Source organism: Triticum dicoccoides, chromosome 7A (genome assembly GCF_002162155.2).
Source record: "Triticum dicoccoides isolate Atlit2015 ecotype Zavitan chromosome 7A, WEW_v2.0, whole genome shotgun sequence".
Lineage (NCBI taxonomy): Eukaryota > Viridiplantae > Streptophyta > Magnoliopsida > Poales > Poaceae > Triticum > Triticum dicoccoides.
In genome coordinates this window covers 18,608,940-18,616,601 of record NC_041392.1, presented here as the reverse complement: position 1 = coordinate 18,616,601, position 7,662 = coordinate 18,608,940, and the positions used below count along the sequence as shown (strand labels likewise).

Genomic DNA, 7,662 nt, shown 5'->3' with positions numbered 1-7,662 from the left:
CTTGTGATAGTAGCAAGGTGTCGTGCTGTATTTGTAGCACGGTAGTATCTAAAGTAGTGGTAGCACTACAAACATATAATAACTAGAGTTCAGGACGGCTCTTTTATGATGGTTTAGTAGAAACATCTAGATATACCATGAGTGTTAAAAATGTCTTCAACTACACCACCCAAATTGGAATTAAACGACCGCAAAAGTTGGCATGTGACATTTGGTGAAGCAATGATTATATATGTACTGGCCACACACATCGTTTGTCATTTGCTTGCCTCCTACAAATAACTAGTGTATTCCCCATGTAGTGGGATAACATATGGTGGGTAGGAAAACCAGAGGAGAATGGAAAAGTGTGAGATAAGAGAAACAATGAGAAGAGGATTGAATGGCATGGGCGGTCACATAGCATGATACAATAGGGAATGGGATGTATCAGAAATTCAAGTTGGGGGCACGTAGAGTGACATATTCGGAACACAGGCAATGAATCTAGCAAGCACCAAATAAGATGTGATTCTCATGACTTTCCGGGCAGATTCATCGGGATTGCGTGTTGTCAAGCCATTGCGACTCAATCTTGGAAGCATTAATGCTCTAAATTTAATCAACCAAGAAGCACGAAAAAGGTCCCAAGCACATGTGAGTCTCCTATGCTATTATACCCGTGTAATCCTCAATTGTTTCTTATGATTCACACGAGGACAATATATCCCGGTGTGACATATTTGTAATTCAAGTATAGAAATCGCTGAGAAGCACGTGTGAAATGGAGTATGGCTGAATCAAACAAATAAATTACTAGCTTAACGTGAAAGCACCAATATTTTCTGAACATAACTATTGATCATCTCACCTCCCAATTCATAGGATGATGACATATTGTAATATATAACCTTTTTTGCAAGATATACTACTAGAGTTCCTCCATCGTTTGTTGTATTATTAGGTTGCAGCTCGTCGACAAGAGCTTTTATTTAATTTTAACTTCAAGAAAGAAAAAGTTCCTCACACCTAGGTGGTGTTGCGGAACGTAGTAATTTCAAAAAATTCTCCTACGCACACGCAAGATCATGGTGATGCGTAGCAACAAGAGGGGAGAGTGTGTCCACATACCCTCATAGACCGAAAGCGGAAGCGTTAGCACAACGCGGTTGATGTAGTCGTACGTCTTCATGATCCGACCGATCAAGTACCGAACGCACGACACCTCCGAGTTCTGCACACGTTCAACTCGATGACGTCCCTCGAACTCCGATCCAGCCGAGTTTTGAGGGAGAGAGTCAGCACAACGGTGTGGTGATGATGTTGATGTTCTACCGTTGCAGGGCTTCGCCTAAGCACCGCTACGATATTATCGAGGTGGACTATGGTGGAGAGGGGCACCGCACACGGCCAAAAGATCCAAGAGATCAATTGTTTTGTCTATGGGGTGCCCCTCTCCTTCGTATATAAAGGAGGGGAGGAGAGGGCCGGCCAAGGGGAGGAGGCGCGCCCAAGGGGGGAGTCCTACTCCCACCGTGAGTAGGACTCTTCCTTTTCCTATGTGGAGAGGGAGATGGTAGGAAGAGGAACGAGGGAGGAAGGAAAGGGGGGCCCGACCCCCTCCCAATTCGGATTGGGCTTGGGGGGGGGGGGGCGCCCCCTCCCTTGGTCCTTTCCCCACCTTTCCACTAAAGCCCATCAAGGCCCATATACCTCCCGGGGGTTCCGATAACCTCCCGGTGCTTCGGTATTATCCCGATCTCACCCGAAACCATTCCGGTATCCAAATATAGTCGTCCAATATATCGATCTTTACGTCTCGAACATTTCGAGACTCCTCGTCATGTCCATGATCACATCCGGGACTCCGAACTACCCTCGGTACATCAAAAACCATAAACTCATAATATAACCGTCATCGAACTTTAAGCGTGCGGACCCTACGGGTTCGAGAACTATGTAGACATGACCGAGACATGTCTCCAGTCAATAACCAATAGCGGAACCTGGATGCTCATATTGGCTCCTACATATTCTATGAAGATCTTTATCAGTCAAACCATATTACAACATACGTTGTTCCCTTTGTCATCGGTATGTTACTTGCCCAAGATTCGATCGTCGGTATCTCAATACCTAGTTCAATCTCGTTACTGGCAAGTCTCTTTACTCGTTACGTAACACACCATCCCACAACTAACTCATTAGTTGCAATGCTTGCAAGGATTAACTGATGTGTATTACCGAGTGGGCCCAGAGATACCTCTCCGATAATCGGAGTGACAAATCCTAATCTCGAAATACGCCAACCCAACAAGTACCTTCGGAGACACCTGTAGAGCACCTTTATAATCACCCAGTTACATTGTGACGTTTGGTAGCACACAAAGTGTTCCTCTGGTAAATGGGAGTTGCATAATCTCATAGTCATAGGAACATGTATAAGTCATGAAGAAAGCAATAGCAACAAACTAAACAATCAAGTGCTAAGCTAACGGAATGGGTCAAGTCAATCAAATCATTCTCCTAATGATGTGATCCCATTAATCAAATGACAACTCTTTGTCTATGGCTAGGAAACATAACCATCTTTGAGCAACGAGCTAGTCAAGTAGAGGCATACTAGTGACACTCAGTTTGTCTATGTATTCACACATGTATCATGTTTCCGGTTAATACAATTCTAGCATGAATAATAAACATTTATCATGATATAAGGAAATAAATAATAACTTTATTATTGCCTCTAGGGCATATTTCCTTCAGTCTCCCACTTGCACTAGAGTCAATAATCTAGTTCACATCGTCATGTGATTTAACATCAATAGTTCACATCTTTATGTGATTAGTTCACATCTCCATGTGACTAACACCCAAAGGGTTTACTAGAGTCGATAATCTAGTTCACGTCGCTATGTGATTAACACCCAAAGAGTGATCATGTTTTGCTTGTGAGAGAAATTTAGTCAATGAGTCTGCCACATTCAGAGCCGTATGTATTTTGGAAATTTTCTATGTCTACAATGGTTTGCATGGAGCCACTCTAGCTAATTGCTCCCACTTTCAATATGTATCTAGATCGAGACTTAGAGTCATCCAGATCGGTGTCAAAGCTTGCATCGACGTAACTCTTCGTCACCTCCATAACCGAGAAACATTTCCTTATTCCACTAAGGATATTTTTGACCGCTGTCCAGTGATCTACTCCTGGATCACTATTGTACCCTCTTGCCAAACTTATGGTGAGGTACACAATAGGTCTGGTACACAGCATAGCATACTTTATAGAACCTATGACTGAGGCATAGGGAATGGCTTTTCATGCTCTTTCTATTTTCTGCAGTTGTCGGGTTTTGAGTCTTTACTCAAGTTCACACCTTGCAACACAGGCAAGAACTCCTTCTTTGACTGTTCTATTTTGAACTACTTCAAAATCTTGTCAAGGTATGTACTTATTGAAAATATATCAAGCGTCTTGATCTATCTCTATAGATCTTGATGCTTATTATGTAAGTAGCTACACCGAGGTCTTCCTTTGAAAAATTCCTTTCAAACACTCCTTTATGCTTTCCAGAAAATTCTACATTATTTCCAATCAACAATATGTCATTCACATATACTTATCAGAAATGCTGTTGTGCTCCGACTCACTTTCTTGTAAATACAGGCTTTACCGCAAGTCTGTATAACACCATATGTTTTGATCACTTTATCAAAGCATATATATTCCAACTCTGAGATGCTTGCACCGGTCCATAGATGGATCGTTGGAGCTTGCTCACTTTGTTAGCACCTTTAGGATCGACAAAACCTTCTGATTGCATCATATACAACTCTTCTTTAAGAATTCCATTAAGGAATGTAGTTTTGACATCCATTTGCCAGATTTCATAAAATGCGGCAACTGCTAACATGATTCGGACAGACTTAAGCATCGCTACGGATGAGAAAGTCTCATCATAGTCAACCCCTTGAACTTGTCGAAAACCTTTTGCAACAAGTCGAGCTTTGTATACAGTAACACTACTATCAGTGTCCGTCTTCCTCTTGAAGATCCATTTATTCTTAATGACTCACTGATCATCAGGCAAGTCAATCAAAGTCCACACTTTGTTCTCATATATGGATCCCGTCTCAGATTTCATGGCCTCAAGTCATTTTGCGGAATCTGGGCTCATCATCGCTTCCTCATAGTTCGTAGGTTCGTCATGGTCAAGTAACATGACTTCCAGAAAGGATTACCGTACCACTCTGGTGCAGACCATACTCTGGTTGTCCTACGAGGTTCGGTAGTAACTTGATCTGAAGTTTCATGATCACCATCATTAGCTTCCTCACTAATTGGTGTAGAGATCACTAGAACTGATTTCTGTGATGAACTACTTTCCAATTCGGGAGAAGGTACAATTACCTTGTCAATTTCTACATTCCTCCCACCCACTTATTTCGAGAGAAACTTCTTCTCTAGAAACGATCCACTTTTAGCAACAAAATATCTTGCCTTCGGATCTGTGATAGAAGGTGTACCCAACAGGTTCTTTTGGGTATCCTATGAAGACGCACTACTCCGATTTGGGTTCGAGCTTATCAGTTTGAAACTTTTTCACATAAGCATCGTAACCCCAAACTTCAAGAAATGACAGTTTTGGTTTCTTGCCAAACCATAGTTCATACGGTGTCATCTCAACGGATTTAGATGGTGCCCTATTTAACGCGAATGCAACTGTCTCTAATGCATAACCCCAAAACGATAGCGGTAAATCAGTAAGAGACGTCATAGATTGCACCATATCTAGTAAAGTGCGATTACGATGTTCAGACACACCATTAAGCTATGGTGTTCCAGGTGGCATGAGTTGCGAAACTATTCCACATTGTTTTAATTGAAGACCAAACTCGTAACTCAAACATTCGCCTCTGCAACCAGATTGTAGAAACTTTATTTTCTTGTTACGATGATTTTCCACTTGACTCTTAAATTCTTTGAACTTTTCAAATGTTTCAGACTTATGTTTCTTCAAGTAGATATACCCATATCTGCTCAAATCATCTGTGAAGGTCAGAAAATAACGATACCCGCCGCGAGCCTCAACACTCATCGGACCTCATACATCAGTATGTATTATATCCAATAAGTCAGTTGCTCGCTCCATTGTTATGGAGAATGGAGTCTTAGTCATGTTTTCCCATGAGACATGGTTCGCAAGCATCAACTGATTCATAATCAAGTGATTCCAAAAGCCCATCAACATGGATTTTCTTCATGCGCTTTACACCAATATGACCTAAACGGCAGTGCCACAAATAAGTTGCACTATCATTATTAACTTTGCATCTTTTGGCTTCAATATTATGAATATGTGTATCACTACGATCGAGATTCAACAAACCATTTTCATTGGGTGTATAACCATAGAAGGTTTTATTCATGTAAACAGAATAACAATTATTCTCTAACTTAAATGAACAACCGTATTGCAATAAACATGATCAAATCATATTCATGCTCAACGCAAACACCAAATAACACTTATTTAAGTTCAACACTAATCCCGAAAGTATAGGGAGTGTGCGATGATGATCATATCATTCTTGGAACTACTTCCAACACACATCATTACTTCACCCTTAACTAGTCTCTGTTCATTCTGCAACTCCCGTTTCAAGTTACTACTCTTAGCAACTGAACTAGTATCAAATGCTGAGGGGTTGCTATAAACACTAGTAAAGTACACATCAATAACATGTATATCCAATATACCTTTGTTCACTTTGCCATCCTTCTTATCCGCCAAATACTTGGGGAAGTTCCGCTTCCAGTGACTAGTCCCTTTGCAGTAAAAGCACTTAGTCTCAGGTTTAGGTCCAGACTTGGGCTTCTTCACTTGAGCAGCAACTCGCTTGCCGTTCTTCTTGAAGTTCCCCTTCTTCCCTTTGCCCTTTTCTTGAAACTAGTGGTCTTGTTAACCATCAACACTTGATGCTTTTCTTGATTTCTACCTTCGTCGATTTCAGTATCACGAAGAGCTTGGGAATCGCTTCCGTTATCCCTTGCATATTATAGTTCATCACGAAGTTCTAGCAACTTGGTGATAGTGACTAGATAACTCTGTCAATCACTATCTTATCTGGAAGATTAACTCCCACTTGATTCAAGTGATTGTAGTACTCAGACAATCTGAGCACATGCTTACTGGTTGAGCTATTCTCCTCCATCTTGTAGGCAAAGTAATGTCAGAGGTCTCATACCTCTCGACACGGGCATGAGTATGAAATACCAATTTCAACTCTTGGAACATCTTATATGCTCTATGGTGTTCAAAACATTTTTGAAGTCCCGGTTCTAAGCCGGAAAGCATGGTGCACTAAACTATCAAGTAGTTATCATACCGAGCTTTTGTCAAAACGTTCAAAACGTCTGCATCTGCTCCTGCAATAGTTCTATCACCTAGAGGTGCATCAAGGACATAATACTTCTATGCAGCAATGAGCATAATCCTCAGATCACGGAGCTAGTCCGCATCTTTGCTACTAACATCTTTCAACTTATTTTTCTCTAGGGACATATCAAAAATAAAACAGGGGAGCTAAACGCGAGCAATTGATCTACAACATAGATATGCTAATACTACCAGGACTAAGTTCATGATAAATTAAAGTTCAATTAATCATATTACTTAAGAACTCCCACTTAGATAGACATCCCTCTAGTCATCTAAATGATCACGTGATCCAAATCAACTAAACCACACTAGTAGAAAAAGGGTCAAATGTGAAGCACATTAGTGCCGGTTTGAATTTGAGTCGGCACTAATGTGACCATTAGTGTCGGTTCCAATGGCTAGGCTGCCATGAAACGGTACTAATGAGGCTGTGTCAGGCTGTGGTCAGGCCGGGGCCCCACAAAGACCTTTAGTACCGGTTCATGGCATGAACCGGTACTAGAGTTTCTTAGTAAGATGATTTTTAGTCCCACCTCGCCAAGGGAGGGGCAGTATGAGCGGTTTATAAGCCGTGATTGCAAAGACAATGACGAAGAGGCGCAATGCTCACCTGCGCGTTGCTTAGCTTCAAGCCTTTCGGAATAGCATAGATTGCACTGAGCTATGTGCAGTGCAGTCTACACTATTCCGAAAGGCTTGAAGCAAATTAACCAGCATTGCACCTCTTTTTTATTTTTAATAACTTATTTGAACTCCGGACTTCTTGTGTTTCAAAGCGGCATCATCAATTTCCAACACGTTCTGACATCATTTGCTCTTTTCAGTCATTTACCGAATTGTTTAGAGAGCTAAATGACCGTGAAATTGAAAATCACTACAAAATGAACTGTGAAAATGTTAAAATTTGGCATGGTATCATCATTTCACCCGCATAGCATGTGCGAAAGAGTAGAGAGGGTCACGGCAAAAACTGGACGCACTTTGTGTACAATGTCTTTCGGAGTATCAAGGTTTCGGACGAGAACTCATCTGTTACACGGGCACTTCAATGTTTTTTATACTTATTTGAACTCCCGACTTCTTTTGTGTTCAGTATGCAGCATTCAAAGTGACGTCATCAATTTCCAACACGTTCTGACATCATTTGCTGTTTTTCAGTCATTTACCGAATTGTTTAAAGAGCTAAATGACCGTGAAATTGAAAATCACTACAAAATGAACTCTGAAAATGTTGAAATTT

General features: G+C 41.1%; 1 pseudogene; it reads right to left on the bottom strand.

The window, feature by feature from the left end:
* LOC119332890 overlaps positions 1-7,662 on the bottom strand; it is a 45,910-nt pseudogene that overhangs the window by 1,064 nt on the left and 37,184 nt on the right.